This window comes from Urocitellus parryii, chromosome 6, assembly GCF_045843805.1.
Source record: "Urocitellus parryii isolate mUroPar1 chromosome 6, mUroPar1.hap1, whole genome shotgun sequence".
NCBI lineage: Eukaryota > Metazoa > Chordata > Mammalia > Rodentia > Sciuridae > Urocitellus > Urocitellus parryii.
The window spans coordinates 189302488-189322696 of record NC_135536.1 but is presented as its reverse complement, the minus strand read 5'-3'; positions in this window follow the sequence as shown (position 1 = coordinate 189322696).

Here is a 20209-nt window from a genome sequence, read left to right as displayed (position 1 = left end):
CATAGAGACATAGTGACGATCCGCGGAGTAGAGGGAGGAGATGGAGAGGGAGGGGGACAGGACAGGAGAGGGACATCAGATGAATCTAACAAAATCATGTTAGGTGCATGCATAGAATTACCACAGTGAATTCCACCTTTATGTATATGTAAAAAGCACCAACCAAAATAAATGAATCAACAAGTGGAAGGAAGAACAGTAGGGGAAGAAGGGGGCAAGGTAGGGAAGGGAAGAGGGCCCAGGAGTCAGTCAAACTTCATGCATGTATGATTTTGTCATATGTAACTACTAATAAAAGGAGAAGATAATTTGTTTTATAACTTTGATCCAATATTCAGGGAAGTTCATCTTGTCCCCCGTCTCTTGACCTCATTCCTCAATGACCTGATGGGTAACCTTTTACTTTTAATGTTCTGTTTTGTCTTTCCATTGATTATTTATAAAACTATAAAATCACCAAATGTGCATATGCATAGTATAAAAGTACTCCCTTTGTTAAAAGAGTTGAGCAGAACTTCCTGAGTATCTTCTATGGCTTATTAAATCCATTGTCTACTGATGAATATTTGGGTGGTTTCCAGTCTTCTGCTATTTTAAATAGGGCTGCAATTGTCTTATACATGTGTCTTTTAAAAATTTTTGCTGGTGTGTCTTTAGAATAGTTGCCCAGAGGATGGTGAGTAGGGACAGAGGGTGCATGCAGAGGTATCTGTGTTCCGCATTTCTAAATTTCACGTCATTGTGTTTTCTAACCAGGGATGTATAAACATGCTTCTCTCCTGGCAACCACATCCAGAGATTATCTCTGCCAACAGTATCTACTTGACCACAAAATGTCAGATCATCAGTGGTATTCCAGACTATGCCACTGGTACAAAACCACAGCAACTAGCAACAAAGACGCATCATGCTTCTCTGGAGGGACCCCAACCATCAGATGCAGCTTCCAAATCCTAATTCTCCTTCTCATATTGTAATGTATTCTGGTGTCTGTAGGGAAATACTAAGGATGTTTGTGACACAAGTCAGCTCCGAGGCAGTGTTTTAGATTTTACACTCTGTTAGGAGCACAGAGGGAGAATCTATACAGTATGGCTTCCACCCTACAGCTATTTCTGCTTCATTCTTCCCTAAATTCCAGGGTTGTTTACAATAAGCAATTCAGACCAACCAGGTGAGTCCTAGTAAAAGTACTAAATGCTCTGTTATTTTAAAGAAGGTGTGTTTGAGGAAAGCCTCCAAAGTTAGAGGGAGGCCATCACAGATCTGCTATTTACTTCCTTCAGCTCTTATGAGCTGAAGTTGAGCACCTTATCCAATGTTTAAGGTTTATTTGCTTTGTTTTCTGTGAGCCATCTGTTCATCTCCATCACTCATTTTTTCTAATAAGATTGTTGAAGCTTTTTTTTTTTTCCTGAAGTCTCCTTATATCCTAAGGGTATCAATCCATTGCTCTAATTTGCACAAATATTTTTTCCTGTTTTCTCACTTCTATTTTTACTTTGTTTGTAGTGCATGTGTTCATATTTAAGTTGTCCAAATTCATTGTTCATTTCCTTTTTGTGTCTGATTTTTGAGGTATAATTAGGAAAACTCTCAACATATTCAACTTATAGACAGATTCTTCAGTGTTTTCTTCTAATATTTGTATTGTTTTGCTTTTGGACCACTTGGGAGTATCATTATGTACAATGAGATTTCTAATTGTATTTTTTGCATGCAGCAATGCAGTTATTTAAATATCACTCATTAAAATGTCTATCTTTACTCAATGGAGTTAAAATGCTGAACTTTTTGCACACACATTTGCCTATATGTTTGAATCTATTTTTGGATTCCTCTTCTTATACATTATATGACCTTTACATGTTTTAATATCTGATGAGACTAGTTTTTCTTCATTCCATTCTTCTTCTTTTTTAGGATTTTACTAATTACTTTTTTTTTTTCTCTTTCAAATGAATTTCATGATAAACTTGTCCAGCTCCTCCAAATATAAATGCTTTTTTTTTTTTACTGGGATGAAGTTTAATTTTTAAAATTGTTATAGAGGATGGACATTTTTACAATGCTGTGTCTTTACACAATGCTGTGTCTTTGTCTTGTTCAAGTTGATTTTCATGTTCCTTGGGAGTATCTTACAGGTTTCCTGATAGCTCCTGAACGTGTCTCGTTAAGTTTATTCCTAGGTATTTTATTCACTCATTCATTTTTATTTTCTTCCTCTGTCACTGGGTCTTCCACAATTTACCACCTTCTATACTGTGTATTCAAAGTCATTGGTTTTCATATGCTGATTTCACACCTGCTACTTTATTAGATGAACTAACCATTTGTAGAAACATTCCACTGCTTTGTTTAGGTTTTCTAGAGACAGAAATATAAGTCAGCCCTCTGAAAATTGACATCATCTTGCCTCTTTCAAAACAAATTCTTATGCCTTTAGTTGTTCTCTTAGTGTGCCAGTTTCTTAAACTGTAAGATGAAAACAGTGATTTTATCTATTCCCTGATTTTGTTTTGTGTATTAAATGATATAAAGTATATGAGGGGCTCAGGGTGCCTGAACACAGCCATCCTGATCAATGTGCACAGTTATTTGAAGATACTCTATGTGTACACGTGCGTATAGATTCCTGTATTGGATAAAATAAATATTTTAGGACTAAGCAATTCTTTCTAATATCAACATTTGCACAGCTTCAATTTAGAATTATGTGTGCTTATAAAATCCCTCTCTGGGCTGGGGAAGCGGCTCAGAAGCACAGCGTTTTTGTGGCCTGTGTGAGGTCCCAAATTCCATTCCCAGCACCGTAAAAACGAAAAACTGCTTTTTCTAAAACTTCAGTCTTCTGTGTCATCTTCACAATTTTTGGCATGTCTGTGTATCATACTACTTTTATTCTTATTTATTTAAAACTTTGCTTTAAATGGAAAAAAAAAAACATTTTTCTTTAGGTATACCGTATATACTTAAATGTATTATATAGTAAAAATGCATATGATATGTCTCTATATTAAACATAAAAACATTTTTCAGATGGATATTAAAAAAGATTTACTATTAAATTTTACAATTTTTTTTTTTTCACATCAGGTCGGGTGTGGCGGTGGCCTCTGGCCCACCTACTGGTTCTCCTACTCAGGAGGCACAGGAATTCAGGGCCAGCTGGGACAACATAGGGAGACAAAACAAAGTCACTTTACATCCAGCATTTTGCACTTAAGGACCATCAACAAATTTACACTCCGGCAGGATCCAACCTTTTGCTGTGAGAAAGTGGACAAGCTTATTTGCAAAAACTTGAAAACTCTACAAAGGTGGGCCCTGTCTCATCTGCTGCTCTGTAGATATTTGTGGGATGGATTGATTAGAACAGTTATCTGTTCTTTTCACTTGCTTTTTGCCCAACTTGGTGCATGAAATGGGAATTGTCACAATCGGTGCCACTTCCTGGCTTATGGCTAGTAGAGTCCTGTGGGCCTTGGAGGCAACCGCAGAGATGTGGGAACTGGGTCACTTCTACAAAATTGATAAAGAAATAAGAGAATCCCAATGGTTATAGAGACTTGTGTTCTTAAGAGTTTGTTCCTTGGGAGATTTGCTTCTGACGCTGGGCCATGTCCTCATTCACATTTTTTCTTGCACTTCTGGAAATTTTCTTGTACGTGAATTTGAGTCATGAGGTCTTACATCTTTGATGCCATCACAATATAATTAGAAGTTTAGAAATGTGGGGTACAATGTAGCGAGGGTATATTTGGCTTTAGTTAGATCTGCAATTTATATAACTAGCAATAACTCCATCCCAAATGTTAAACATTGTCTATAATTAGAAAGGCCCCCTTTTATAATTGATGACAAAATCATTGTAACTGGTGTCTAATGGGGTTACTTTAGATATTCTTACCACTGGGAATGTGTCGGCAGCCAGTTGATGTCTTTCAAAATAAGATTCACAAGAAACTGTGCCTATAAGAGAATAAGGTCACGTCATAAAGCACGCTTCTCTTATGTTCTACTTTGTTAAATGACACAGTTTGTAAGTTTTCAAAGAGCCATCTGCATTCTATAATTAGAGTCATATATTTTTCTTCCAAACACTTGACAAATTAAGGATCCCAAGGTCTCAAACATAGCTGTTCACAGCATGTGCACGAGGCTAGAAGGCTCTGTATATATCAACTGCAGATGAGGAAGATGGGCCGCCAGTAAGAAAAGGCAAGATTAAAAGAAAAAAAGAAAGAAAGAAAGAAAGAAATTAGTCTAGGGACAACATACAGCTCAAAGTCCCCGCCATTCTCAGGCCTGGGGAATCCTCTGAACTCGGCTGGGCCTGCTCCCTGTCTGAAGCGGGAGGTAAGAAGAGTCCAGCAGGGGGAGCCGTTCAGCTCAGCAGAGGTTTCCCTGAGCACCTATCAAGGAGTGTGGGTGTGGGAAAAGTAGGAGAGTTCCTGCCTTTAGGAGGCATGCTGTCTCTTCTTCAAGAAAGGGAAACAGAGAGGATTACATGACCCACAGAGGGAGAGGGGCCGGATGTGAAATCAACGTGGGAGAGAGACCAAAGGTAAGTAGACAACCATTTCTTCATTCGACAACCCAATAGGCATGAATTGGCACTTGTCATGGACAGAGCTTGGAGGTACCAGGGTTCACCACTGGACAGGACAAGCAGCGTCTCTCCTCTCACAGATGCACGCCACTTCACGTGTGCACCAGGTGGGCTTGAGAACAAGGAAGAATAAAGTGGGACAGAAACAAAGAAGAGGTGGGAATAGGAGGAGGCTCTGTGATAAGATGAGGCATAAGCCAAGGCTTGCAGGAAGGGACGAGCGAGCTGTGTGACGCACCACAGGCAGTGGAGACAGGACCCACAGGCCCTGAGGTGGACGGGCATGGGGGCAACAGCAAGGGATGAGAATGGAGCATGAATACGGTAGTGCCTTGCTGTGTGGTGAGGAGCTCAGAGTTCGTTCTGTGTAACAAGGGACATTAGCGGGTTTTAGAGGTAGTAACATGATCCACCTTACTCATTTATAATTCTGGCTTCTGTGTGTGACAAGGTACTTTCCACAGCCAGTTGTGTTAGGGCAGCAGAAAAAGTTGCCAAGAGACCAAAGACACCCAGGGATCTGAGGTTCCCGGGGAAGGCCCTGTGGCCACAGGAAGGACTAACACCACCTGCTCCTCGCAGTGCCTCCGGCCCTTCACCACCAAGTGACACCTCCACCTCTCACAAAGCTTTGTCCAGATCAGCCCTAGACAAGCACATGTCCCCTCCATAGTGCTCTGGTTCATACCAGTTGACAAGAACAATTAAAGGAGGCAACGTTTATTTGGCCAATGGTTTCAGAGGTTCAGTCCATAAATGGCCAACTCCATACCTCTGTGCCTGAGATGAGGCAGAACATCATGACAGAAGGGTACAGTGGAGGACATGGCAGGACATACCTAGGCAAGTAGGGTATGGCTGGGGCATGCCCTTGGGGGTTATATTTTGTCGCTGGTGAGCAGAGCTCTCTCACTGCCTCCTGACTGCCACTCAGTTAATCCATGTCAGTGGGTTAAACTACTAATTAGGTTAAGGGTCTCAAAACCCAGTCATTTCACCTCTGACACATCCCCAGGAATCTGGATATGTACAGGAAAGCATTTTCCACAGGTATCACTAGATGCTCTAGTTTCCAGTGCGGGTGACAGTCACTATCCCTCAAGACAATACTTACCTGGACGCACTGGCCCAGGCCTCTTTTCCTCATTCCTTTGCTGTGGTGAGGTTCTGGGGAAGGGAAATGGGGATGTCAGGACATGGTATTTCACTGTCCCCTCCTTTTCCAAGATGACACATCAGGTAAGATGAACAGACAGAGAGCAGATGCTGTGACTCTCAACAGAAAGGGCACTTCCACATCAGGATGCCATTCATTGGCCAGGGAGAGGCAATCGGACACCACAAGGACACTGAGCCACCCTTTTGGCCTGTGGAACTGGGTATGGAAGAAAGTGTGGTTCCCCCTTCAATGGTTTACCAAAAAGCTAATATTTTAGTTGACCTGAAGGGACAGGGAAAGCAGAGAAAACAGGTAGGAGAAAGGAACGCCTGGTAGCTAAGTAATAGGTATTCCAAGGCACAAGGCTTTAGAGGAGGAGGGTTTTGGAGAAGGAAGCAAAGAAACAGAACAGTGTGTGGAGAGCAAGTGATTACAGGTGGGTCGCTAGCCAAGGGGCTTCTATTTTTAGGCAGCTTTTTTTTGTTGCTGTGATCAAAAAAAGACCTGAAAAGAAGAATGAGAGGAGGAAAAGTTTATTTGGGGCTTATGATTTCGTGGGTCTCAGTCCCAATGATAGACTCCATTTCTGGCTGCTTCTTCCATTTGGCAGAAGATTGTGGCAGAGGAAAGCAGCTGGGGACATGACAATCAAAAAGTAGAGAGAGCCCTGTTCAAAAAATAATACCCCCAACGGCATGCCCCCAACGAGCCACCTCCTCCAGCCACACCCTACCTGCCTACAGTGACCACTCAGTTAATCCATTCAAGTGGATTAATGCACTGACTAGGTGGAGGCACTCACAACCCAATCACTTCACCTCTAAACCTTCTTGCGTTGTCTGACACATGAGCTTTGGGGGCAACACCCCCATTTAAACTGTAATTGCTTCCTTTTTCAGTAGTGAAAAGAGAAAGTCAAAGTCGTTATAATACTAAGGTATTGATTAAGGAACTACTTAAAAAAGTCATCCTGGCTCAGCACCAATGGCTAGCATGATGATGTCCTCGTTGATGTAGAGTTGATTCTTGGATGCTATATATATTGGGAGATGACCACAAAGGGAATCAAATCTGTTTCCTGATTATTATAAGCAATAAGAGAACCCTGTATTTAATACTTTCAGTCCCAGGACACAGTTCTCCATACATTGTCATTCCTGGTATGTGTGTTTTGGGGACAGACACACTAATAAATGTCTCTCCTAGACCTGACTTATCCATAGGGTTTTCATGGTTACAGTATCAGGGATAAGTGTCAGAGGAGGGGCGGGGCTTGAGTGAGCAAATTGGGCATAAAGCCACAGGTAGCAGCCTGGGAAAATGTTGGGGGTTCAGACATTCTGCATCCACTAGCCCCCGTCCCTCATCCCTTTAGAGGGCTGGTATAGTGCAGGAAGTGAGAGACAAACCCTGGAGTCAGATTTCAAGTTCTAATTAAGCAAACGTCCTTGGCTTATTCTCTTTACCTGTCTATAAAATTGAGTTTAAAATTGTATGTTGCATAGGGTGGATGTGAGTCTTTGATGAGATGGATCGTGTGAGGTCTTAGGACAGGGCTGAGCACATGTCAAGTTCTAGTGGCACCTCAGCTACCATGTCCTCCACCAGCCAGCACGACACTATCACTGTTCCAGCCCCCATAGTCATCACTGTCCGGTTAATGGTGGTTGGGAGTGATGGTCCTCTTTCAAATTTGACTGTTCTAAATGTTTTTCATTGTTTGATTTGTTTTAAAAAAAATCACATCTAAGCTCTCGAGATGAGTCAACATATTCAGTAATCTTGTAACATTCTCTGTATCATAACAGATAGAAACTGAGCATCAATGACTGTCCTACTCCATAGCTAAGATGATCATGTCAATGTCTGACCTGCTCTATCATTCCATTTCCATTTTCTAGATAAAATTCCTGAGTTTTAGGTGTTGAAATTTTTAGAGTATTTGAGAATGGGGTCATACAGATCTCAAGTTATAAGTGAAACCATATAAAAATTTATCTTTTATTTTTTGCTTCTGAACATTCTTGTATGTCTGTCTTTTCAACATTAAGAAAATGTTTTGCTTATAATACCTTATTGAGGCAGAAGTTTCCTGCCTATAAATTCTTCAATTCTTCTTTCTTACTAAGACAAACCATGATTTTGATGACAACATGACCATCTAAAAGTCTATGATTCCCACTATCCCTAGTAGATGAGGCTTACCATACGATAAGTTCAGACCAGAGAGAGGTATACATGGAAGTTACGTGTTGGGACTTTCTGGGATGAAGGTAGAGTGCTAAACTCCTAGGTCCTCTTTGTTCTTTGTGGTTTTTTCCTCTTTCCTGGCTGAAATATAGACATGATTATTGGAACAACATCAGCCATTTAGCTATTGTGAGGTGTTCTTGAGACCGAAGCCACATACTAGAATAGCAGAACTGAAAAACAGAAAATTGAGACATCAGATTTGTGAATATTGCCCAATTTTGAGCTTCAAGCTAAATAAAGGAAATAAAACCCATATTTCTAACCTATATATTTCTCCTTGCCTCTCTTACTCCTTCCAATATGATACACTTATTGAAATAAATTGTAGAAATTCATTTTTTCTGTGATTGATTAGTGCTAACATTATTTTTTCAAAGCAAAAATATTTTCCCAATTCATTTTATCAACAAATTAATAAGTTTGTGTTAATAAACATGAACTATCTACCAACAACTGTGATAAACATCATGAGAAATGCAATGATTCTTTTGGAGTCTTATAAACCATAAGACGTTATAATCCAGTGTGTAGTTTGATTGTATTACCATGTCAGCATCCGGGGCCTGAATATTACAGAAAAGTTATAAAGATCTAACTGTATTTCCTCTGGGATATCAAAGTAGCATATTATCTGCACTTAGTACTAAGAACCATGTCTAAAATATGTTTTTTTTTCCAGGGCATAATATTTTTAAAAGTCCTTCTTCCACCAAAAAAGAAAATGCTATTTTCAAGTGGTAACAAAGTGCATTTTAGATAATTGTTCTGAAACTAGTCATTTTCAAGATACTATATTACTATACATAGCAAATGTCATTCTGAACCAAAAAATGTCTGTGAACAGTACATATTTTCTTTTTAAAAATGTATTTATCCACAAGTCAACAGCATAAGTTTATTTTTCTATTTGTCCAGGGGCGTTTCTGAGCCTAATATGGTCCTCTTTAATTTGTACGATGTTTTTACCTTCCAGTAAGGACCTGAGTTCTTGTGGGCATAGAAATCAAAAGAAATGTATGTGATTAAAAAAAAAAAAAAAAAAAAAAAAAAACAACTCTATCTCAAGGAAATTCTGCTGAATTCTTGGGGGTTATCATTAAAGTTGAAAGGATCCTCTCAATACTGTATGTAGTTTAAACGTTGACCAAAAGTTATGATATTGTTCACAAACCACAGGATTTCCATAAACATTTATTTGGAAAAGAACTGGTGGTTATTTTGTAGCACAGTTCTGCCTTAGGACACTTAATGCCTATACACCTTTGCTTTTTTAATGCCCTGATGATACAAGGGTAGCATACATTCATTCATTCAATGATATAGCTAGATTTCAGGCACTCTTCTTCTTAGTACAAAGTTATAGCAACTTGAAAAACAGAACTCAAATCCTAATGCAAGAGAAAAGCAAAAATAAAAAATACCTCATTAAACAAAAAATAACTTAGGGTAATTACACACATACACACACGGAGAGAGAGACACAAACACACAGGGGAATAAAAGAGTAGACTGATTGGTAGGGACAAATCTTGACAGAGTAATACAGAAAGTCCTTCCATGGGAGCACATTTGCATACAGATCTGTAGTATAAACAGCAGTGAACTATGCAAAGATCTACAGAAACAGCATTCCACCTAGCAGTAGTAGCAGGTGCAAATGCCCTGCAATAGGAATGAGCTTGAACTGTTCTGAACCGCAGTGAAACAGGGAGAGATTTATGGTTAGAGCTAGACAGTTTCACAGGGGTGGGTCTTTTAGCCCACAAGGAGGTGGTATATCTTGGTTCTGCCCTAGAAGAGGGATTAGGGGCAGGAAGACATGTTCTGATTCCTAAAATGTTATTCAGGTCACAGTGCAGAATGTGAATCAAAATGAAGTAGGAGAGTTAGGAGACTCTTGCTTAGAAAGAGACTGTGGTGACTTGGACTGAGTGGAAGTCATAGAGATTGCTCACAAGGCACCAAATATCACACTCAGGCTTCAAGATTATAAAAACCTCACAACATTTTGAAAAGGTGCTAGTACTATTCCTATTTTCCAAGATAGAGAATTAAACTCAGGTTTAAAAGCTTCAAGTGAGTAATAGTCTACTGTATATGTATGTATAATTCATAAAAGCAAATTAAACAAATTGAAAAAATAAAGCTGCATGCAATCAGTCGCATGGTTGTAAATGGCAGATTCTACACTGAGTCAGTCAAACATAGACCACTGTGCTGTCCGGTGCTCTATTATCATGACTTCCAGGAAACCTGTGCTCTTGATTTTCATGGAAGAGATGAAAATCAGGGAATAAAGACCAGTGCTTGGGGGTGCAGGGAGGGACTATAGGATGCTCTTCTATGGGGACATATCGTTCCAGCAGCCTATTGAGACTGTAAGGGTCTGAGATCTTACTCTATTTGCAAACAACAAATGGCAGGCTGAAGACATGAGTCTTTTGGATCAGAATCAAAGGAGCTTATGAAGCACAGCAAGCAGGATGGGCCTCATATCTGTGTCAGCTCATACTGCCCTCCAAGTCTCATGGTGGGGATGTTGGGCAGGATGAAGTCATCAGCACAGTGGCCAGGGAACACTAGGCATGGGGAAGTTTTTGCTGTTGTGATAGTGAGCAGTTAGCAAGATTGCTCACTAAGAAGAAAAGGTCATATTTCACCCCTTGATTTTCCAACTGCAAACAGAACCCTGAAAAGCAACCTGGACAAAGAAGAGTTTGGACTTCAATTCTTCACATTCTGCCCAGAAGGACTGTGCAGGAAGGAACAGGGCCCACAGCCATAGACTCCCCAAACCTCACCTTCAGCCTCCCCCAATGGGAATGGAGCCAACTTTGGAAGAATCTTTTCCTCAGGATTAGCACAGGAAATTTCCCCAATTTAACTCTCACACCATTTTAGAAAGAGGGAGAAGAATGCATGAGAAATCAGGGTATTGTTGTGAGAGTTATCAATACATTAGACCATAAGTAAATGAATGTCCTCGGGCTCTTAATAGGGTTTCCTATTCTCACATAAAAACAGGTTAGGGAAAAGGTGATTTGTTGGCGATGTATGTATCCCTGTAATTCCTTCTCTTTTCTTCTTATTTTTCGTGGTGCTGTGGCTCAAACACAGGGCCTTGCATTCCCTGTAATTCTCTAAACCTTCTGCTTACAGTCGATGGCCCTAAATCTTCTAAGTATGGTGTCCTTACCAACAATTTTCAAAGCAAGGAGGAATGAGTGATACAGAGCGTACCATCTTTAGCAAGGAAAGCTCACTTCTCCAGAGGCCCAGAGAGAGCATCTGTTTACTTTCTCTTGGGCTATGCCTGGGTCACATGCTTTCCAGGTGAGGGTGCAGGTGCTCTCCCTGCTCTCCTAGGAGCCTTTGCCAGACACTTGGATAGAATTACAATTCTGTGTCTTAGTTCTTTTCAGGCTGCTATAACAAACCTCTACAGGCTGTGTGGCTTTAAACAACAAACCCTTCTCATAGTTCTGGAGACTGGGAGGTCCAAGTTCAAAGCATCCACAAATCTCTGGACTGAGGAGGGTCTTTCCTGGTTCACAGGTGATAGTCGTTTTCTTTTTCTTTTTACCACATATTTATTGGTGCGTTATAGTTGCACGTATTAATGGGATTTGTTGTCACATGTTTGTACATGCACACAATCCAACAATATAATTTGGGCAATGTCACTCTCCAACACTTCCCTCCTCACTTGCTCATGCCTTTATCCCCTTCCCTTTACTGATCTCTCTTTGATTTTCATGAAACTCCCCAGAACCTTTCTTTTCCTTTTTCCTCTCTAGCTTCTGCATATGAGTGAAAACATATGACCTTTGACCTTCTGAGTTCGACTAATTTTAACATGATGGATTCTAGTTCCATCCATTTTCCTAAAAATACCATGATTTTCTTTATGGCTAAATAAAACTCCATTATGTTTATATACCACATTTTCTTTATCCAATCATCCATTGATGGATGCCTAGCCTAGTTCCATAGTTTGACTATTGTGAATTGTGCAGCTATAAACATGGGTGTGCGTGTACCACTATAGTAAGATGCCTTTAGTTCTTAAGAATAAATGCCAGGAGAGTAACATAGCTGGGTCATGGAAGTTCCATACCTAGTCTTTTGAGGAGAACTTCATACTGATTTCCATAGTCGTTGTGCTAATTTACACTCCCACCAACAGGGTAAAAGTGTTCCTATTTCAACACATCGTTGTCAGCATTTATTTGTATTATTAATAACTGCCTATTGTATTCTTAATGACTGCCATTCTGACTAGTGTGAGATGAAATCTCAGTGTAGTTTTGATTTGCACTTCCCTAATTTCTAATGATATTGAACATTTTTTAATATATTTGTTGGCCATTTGTATTCTTTCTTTGAGAAGTGTCTGTTTAATTCATTTGCCCATTTATTAACTGGGGTATTTGGTTTTTTGGTATAAAGGTTTTGAGCTCTTTATATGTTCTATAGACGAATCCTCTGTCAGAAGAGTAGATAGCAATATTTTCTCCTATTGTGTAGGTTCTCTCTTCACACTCTGAATTGTTTCTGTTGCTACGCAGAAGCTTTTCAACTTGATGTCATCCCATTTATTAACTATTAGCATTATTGAGCTGTTGGAATCCTATTGAGAAAGTCATTGCCTGTGCCTAAAAACTGGTGTGTTGACCCTACATTTTCTTCTAGGATTTTCGTACTTTTTGGCCTAATTCTGAGATCTTTGATCCGTTCTGAGTAGATTTTTGAGCAGGGCGAGAGATGGAGTCTAGTTTCACTAATCTACATATAGATAACCTGTTGTCCTAGCACATTTGCTAAAAAGGCTGTCTTTTCCCCAATATATGTTTTTGGTAACTTTGTCAAGGGTCAGATGACTTTGTGGCTTTGTCTCTGTATCTTCTCTTCTTATACCATTGGTCTATGTGTGTGTGTGTTTTAAGCCAATACTGTGCAGTTTTTGTTACTATAGCTCTGTAGTATAATCTGAAGTCAGGTATTGTGATTCCTCCAGCATTGCTTTTCTTGGGGGGTGGGGGTGGGGGTTCCAGGGATTGAATTGAGGGGTACTCAACCACTGAGCCACACCCCCAGCCCTGTTTCATATTTTATTTGAAGACAGGGTCTCACTGAGTTGCTTAGTGCCTCACCATTGTTGAGGCTGGCTTAGAACTCATGATCCTCCTGCCTCAGCCTTCCAAGTTGCTGGGATTACAGGCATGAGCCACTGTGCCCAGCCAGCATTGTTTTTTAGTCTATAATTTTTGGGCTTTTGAGGGGGGGGCTTTTATTCTTCCAAATGAATTTTAGGACTTTTGTTGTCGTTGTTCTGTGAACAATGTCATTGGTATTTTGATGGGCATTGCATTGAATCTGTGTATTGATTTTGGCAGTGTGGCCATTTTAACAATATTAATTCTGCCTATCCATGAACATGGGAAGTCTTTCCATCTTCAGAGATTGTCTTCAGTTTCTTTCTTCAGTGTTCTTTAGTTTTCATTGTAGAGGTCTTTCAACCTCCTGGGTTAGATTTATTCCTAGGTTTCTGTTTGTTTGTTTCTTTGTTTTTTAGGGTATTGTAAATGGAATTGTTTTACTTATTTTTTTCTCAGCAGATTCATTGTTGGCATGCAGAAAGCTATTGATTTTATTATGTTGATTTTTGCAACTTTCTTCTTTGCCAAATTTGTTTATTAGTACTAGAAATCTTTTGCTGGAGGGTTTTTGTTTGTTTTAAACTTTTAGGTATAGAATGCAATATCCTCTGCAAATAGTAAAAATTTGATTTCTTCCTATCCTATGTTTATCATATTCATTCCCTTCTCTTTCCTAATTTCTTTAGCTAGAATTTCTAGCACTATATTAAATAGGAGTGGTGAGAGTGGACATCACCCTTACTTGTTCCAAATTTTAAAGAAAATGCCTTCAGTTTTTCCCCATTTACTATGAGGTTGGCTTTGGATTTTTCATATAGTCTTTATGATGTTGAGGTGAATGCCATTTATCCCTAGTCTCTTTAGTATTATTATTATTATTATTATTATTATAAATGGGTACTGAATTTTGTTTTAGGTCTTCCCTGTATCTATTGAGATGAGTAAATTATTTTTGTCTCAATTTTGTTTATGTGATGAGTTACATTTATTAATTGCATATATTACACCATCCTTGCATCTCTGGATGGTGTGCAACTTAATATGTTATTGGCTGTGTACAACTTAATATGTTATTGAATGTAATTTGGTAATATTTTACCAAGTATTTTTAAATCTAAGTTCATGAGGGATATTGGTCTGTAGATCTTTTTCTTGATGTGTTCTTGTTTTGGTGTGTGTATGATACTGACTTCATGGAATGAATTTGGAAGTATTCTATCCCTTTTTATTTCATGGCATAATTTGAGGAGTATTGGTATCAGTTCTTCTATAAAGGTTTGGTAGAATTTAGCTGAGAACCCATTTGGTCCTGGGCTTTTCTTTATTGAAAGGCTTTGCATTACTGCTTTTATCTCATTACAAGTTATAGGTCTATTTATGTTTTCTATGTCCTTTTGATTCAGTTTTGGCTGATCACATTTGTCTAGAAATATGATCATCTCTTCTGGATTTTCCAACTTATTGTAGTGTAAGCTTTCTAAATAGTCACTAAGGAGATCTGCTGGATTTCTGAGATGGCTATGGTGATTGTTCCTTTTTCATGTCTCATATGATTTTGTGTTTTCTCTTGGTTAGTTTGGCTAAGGGCTAATCAAGCTTGTTTGTCTTTGCAAAGAACCAACTCTTGTTTCTTCTATTCTTTGTATTTTTTTTTTTATTTTTTAAGTTTATTGATTTTGGCTTTTGTCTTAATTATTTCCTTTCTTCTAGTGATTTTGTAATTGGTTTGTTCTTTTTCAAGGGCCTTGAGATGCATCATTTGGTTCTTTACTTGGTGTTATGGTTTGAATATGAGATATCCCAAAAAAACTCATGTATGAGACAATGCAAGTAGGTTTGGAGGAGAAATGATTGGCTTATGATAGTCTTAACCCAAGCAGCTAATTAATCTCTGATGAGATTAACTAAGAAGTCGTGTGGTGTGGCTGGAGGAAGTGGTTCATTGCAGGTGTAGCTTTAAGTTATATATTTTGTATCTGGAGAGTGAAGTCTTTCTCTGTTTTCTGATCATCATATGAACTACTTCCCTCCACCACACTCTTCCACCATGACATTCTGTCTCACCTCAAGGCCTAAGGAATAGAACCTGCTGTCTATGGTCTGAGACCTCTAAAACCGTGAGTTACCAAACAAAATGTCCCTCCTCTACAATTGGTCTGGTTGGTTCTTTCGGGCATAGCAGTGAAAAAGCTGACTAAAACAGCTTTGGGATATTTCTGGTTTTTAATTTAGGCACCTATAGTTGTAAATTTTCCTCATAGAACTACTTTGTAGTGTCCTAGAAGTTCTGGCATGTTGTATCATTATTCTCATTTGAGTCTAAGAATTTTTAAATTTCTTTCTTGATTTCTTCTATTACCCATTCATCATACAAAAGAGTATTATTATTCAACTTCCATGTTTATATAGTTTCTATAGGGTTTTGTTATACTAATTTCTAATTTCATTCCATTGTGATCTGATAAGATGGATGCAATTATATCAATTGTTTTTGTATTTGCTAAGAATTGCTTTGTAGCCTAAAATATGGTCTATTTTGGAGGAGGGTCTATGAGCCACTGAGAAGAAAGTGTTATTGAATGAAATATTCTATAGATGTCAGATACACTTGATTTATAATATTTTCATATTATAATATTCATATTTCATATGTTGAAAGAGTCTTTTCTGAGTTTATGTCTGAATAGCCTATCTAATGGTGAGAGAGGTGTGTTGAAACCACCTAGTATAACTACTGGAGTCTGCCTGAGGCTTCAATTTGAGTAGTGTCTCTTTTTGGCACTCACATTTGGGGCATAAATGTTTATTATTGTTACATTTTCTTGTTGAATTTTTCCCTTTACCAGTATGAATGAGCTTCTTTGTATCTTCTGATTAATTTTGGTGTGAAATCTGTTTTTTCAGATATGAGAGTAGCTACTTCTGCTTGTTTTCTGGCTCCTTTTGCGTGGTATATGAGTTTTCATCCTTTCTCTTTTAGCCTGTGGCTTTCCTTGCTTGTAAGGTGCATCTCTTGAAAACAACATGTGGCTGAGTCTTGTTTTTAATTAATTCTACCTGCATCTTTAAAGTGGAGAATTGACCCCATTTACATGCAATGTTATTATAGAAGGATGTTTACTAATTCCTGACATTTTGCTTCATTTATCATGTTTAATTTGGTATTAGTTCTAATTTGCTTAGCTGCTCTTTAAATGAGTTTTTTTTTCTCTCTTGTGAGCACTGAGGGTTTTTTTGTGCAATATTTGTTTAAGTAAGTTCTGTAGTGTCAGTTTAGAACACATGAATTCTTTTAATTTGTGCTTCTCTTGAAAGGTTTTTATTTCATCTTTGATTTTGAATGATAGATCTGATGAGTATAGCAGTTTTGGTTGCCAGTTATTTGCTCTCAGGACTTGGAACACATGGTTCCAAGCCATTGTGGCTTGTAGAGTTTGTGCTGAGACAAAATTTTGCTTGGTTTGCCTGTAAATGTGGCTTGATATTTTTCTCTGGAGGATTTTAAAATTCTATCCTTGATCTGTATGGTTAGGTATTTAAATTACACTGTATTATGGAGAGCTTCTTTTTTTGATCTTGTCTATTTTGAGTTCCAAATGCTTCCTGTATCTCAATGTCCATTTCAGTTTGAAGCTTTGGAAATTTGTTGTTGTTGTTGTTGTTGTTGTTTCCCTGAAGAGTTTATTCATTCCATTAGCCTTCGTCTCACAGCCCTCCTCATTTCTAATGATTCTTTTTTTTTTTCAGAGTTTTTTAATATTTATTTTTTAGTTTTCGGCAGACACCACATCTTTGTTTGTACATGGTGCTGAGGATCGAACCCGGGCCGCACGCATGCCAGGCGAGTGCACTACCGCTTGAGCCACATCCCCAGCCCTCCAATGATTCTTAAACTTGGTCTCTTCATGTTCTCACGGAGTTCTTGGATATTCAATCATGGTTCCTTTTTTTCTTTTCTTTTCCTTTAATGTTGTCTGAATGTTCAAGGCTGGCCACTTTGCCTTACAGCTCTGAGATTCTGTCTTCAGCATGGTCTACTCTATTAGAAAGACTTTCAAGTGTACATTTTATTTGTTTTATTGTGTCTTTCATTAACAACATTTCTATTTTTTAAGAATATTTCTATCTCCTTATTGAATTTTTCATTCATATTCTGTACTGACTTCTGTAATGCATTCAGTTATTTTTCTGTGTTCTCTTGGAATTCATTGATCATTTTTATAATGATTATTTTGAATTACTTATGTGATATTTCATCCACTTTAATATTTTGGGGGTCATTTTCTGTTGAATCATAACCTCTAGGAGATGTTGTTTTAGCATACTTTTTCATATTTCTTGTATTCATATGTTAAGTTTTATGCATCTGTTGGAAGGGATTTATCTTTCACTCTTATGTTTGGGCCTTTTTAGGGAACAGCTTCACTTGTCAGAGTGTCCTAGATCTAGATTAAGATCCCCTCACAGATGTGGTGTCCACAGCCTTTGTGTTATTATTATTACTTTTTTCTGTTTTTGCTATAGCAAAGGATGTCCATACGTGGAACTCAGGAGCCCACCCCTAGCCATTTGTACTTGGGGTCTATTCATTAATTTGGGTTTTTGTCTCTTATATTCCTTTTATTAAAGTATAGCTGAAGTTTGAGTATCGTTCATTTGTGTGGAGTGGGGTGCACTGTCTTTTGATTGAATTTTGGTTAGAATCAGAGTTTCTACCCTTTGAACTTGTAATGTCCCTGTAGGTTCCCAGCATCTTACAGAATATGGGGAAACAAACAATAGCAACAACCAATGCAAATGATACACATCATTAAAATAAATACCTGGTCCCTAGTATGACATCTACATGTTAATTGCCACAAAAACCCAGAAATGGTGGGATCAGCAATTGCCAAGAGAAAAAAAAATAAGCATGAACCAAATCTGGCATTAAACCAAACAACAGGTATAAACTATGTCATCTACAGTAGTAATAATTGCAACAGCATTAATGGTGGGTGCAGTTGTTAGTGTTAAATCAATTGTTAAACCAAGAGGAAAAAAATGTGCTAGGAAAGTAGAACAGAGTCTGCACTTACAAAAAGTGAACAGAGAGACTGCAGAAGAAATGTAGCATGTACTTAAGGAAGGAGGAGAAAAAATAGAAGTAAGAAAGTAAGGGGAGAGAGAAAGAGAGAACAATAAAATTTGGCTGTTAGTAGGGGGAAAAAAGAGAAAGAAACAGACCAATGAAAAAATACAAAACCAAACCAAAATGTATTAGTCAAAAACTCTAATCCTCAAAAGACAAGACAAGGAAAATTAACTACATATGTTAAAAATGAGGGGGAATATATATATATATATATATATATATATATATATATATATATATATTCATGAACCAATCAGCACAACAAAAACTCACACAGAAATAAAAAAACAAAAACCAAGAAATAAAGAAAGAAAAAAGATTCTTAATGGAAAATGAAGGAATTGTCCCCATGAGGTTGGGAAAAACAGTCTATAAGAATAGATGCTCACTGTCTATGCCTGTCTTTCTTTTTCTTCTTGAGCTATATCCTGAGAGGGAGAGCAAGGGCTGGAGGTCGTTAACCATTTTCTCTTTTTGTGTTGCTCATGGAGCTGCCAGTTGGACTGGTCTAAGCCTGAAGCTGGGTCAAATAATTCTCAGCTTCTCTTCTCACCCGTATGAGGTAGGATGGAGTGGGAAGTACTGTCAGATGGAGTTCTGTCCATACGAGCAGATCGATGCACCCCCAGGATAGGACAGCAGACTTCTATGAGTGGAGTTCCAGTGGGTCAGGCTTAGGCCTAAAAGGGCCTCAGGAGCTTTACTGGGTAGTTTCTGCTCTGTGGAGATTAGATCAACACATTCCTAGATCCTGAGAGTTGTCAATCTATGTCAGGGGTCTAAATCTCAAGAGCCTCCCAAGAATTCTATTCATGGGGCAGGGGAGCCAGTCCTCCACACACCCTGATTCCTGGACCCACAGCTTTCCTAGGCTTAGTCCCTGAGACTATTCACACACACCTGTTCAGATTCTTGACCCACTTCAGCTGGTCATGTGAGCCTTTAGGCTCAAAGGAGAAGTGAGTTGGGCTTCCCTTCCCTTTTCTAACTTGAATCCCTCTGGGTTAAATATTCTTTGTGCTAGTGTCACTCCTGTTCTGCTAGGTACACCCTAGGCCACATGATAGGCACTTGCCAAGACTGCACAGGCATGTTTTCCTCTGATCTTCCCACTCCTATAGCAACTGCAGTGTGGCCACCCCAAGATGGCTCCTGCCTGAGCATTTCATGCCAGTTGGGAAGCATGGGACACTATTCAAGCATCAGTGCACAGTACAGCTTCTGGATCAGCTAAGGGCAGGCTGCTTTTCTGATCTCAGATTTTTCTGTATTAAATCTGCCCTTTGTGTTTCTCTCTGTTCTCTCTCCCTCTGTGCTGATCTATCGCTGCTACTGCTGTTGCCTCAACCAGCTTGGCTCCAATGTAGTCTTTCTTTGTTTAATGTATCCAAATTTCTGAGTCTCTAAGATGCTCTAACTGTCCCATATTGAGTTTTAGTGAAATCCCTCTTTTACCCACTTACAGAGAAACAGTATTCTGCTGTTTGAATCCCGAGCCACAGAGGAACTAGGTATGCTGATTTCCTTTCACCCACCATCTTGATTCTCTGATCTCAATGATGGTCTTCTTTCTGTCTCTTCACTTGGTACAAGAAGTAAGGGATTCTTTGGGGCCCCCTTTTATAGGGGTGCTAATTACCATACGTCCTCACCTCCACAAAGCCCCAGCTCCTACTGTCATTATGTTGGTGATTAGGCTTCAGTGCAAGAATGTAGGAACCAATATTCAGACCACACCACTCTCTGATGAGGGAACAAAGTTGTGCTTTCGATTTGGCCCACCTATCCCCAGTCACTCTCTGACATTTAGTTGAGGGCACTACTCAAGGGTCAACTGGGTGACCAGAATCACTAAACAGGTGGTGATTTGGGAAGTTGTTACCCAGGGGTAA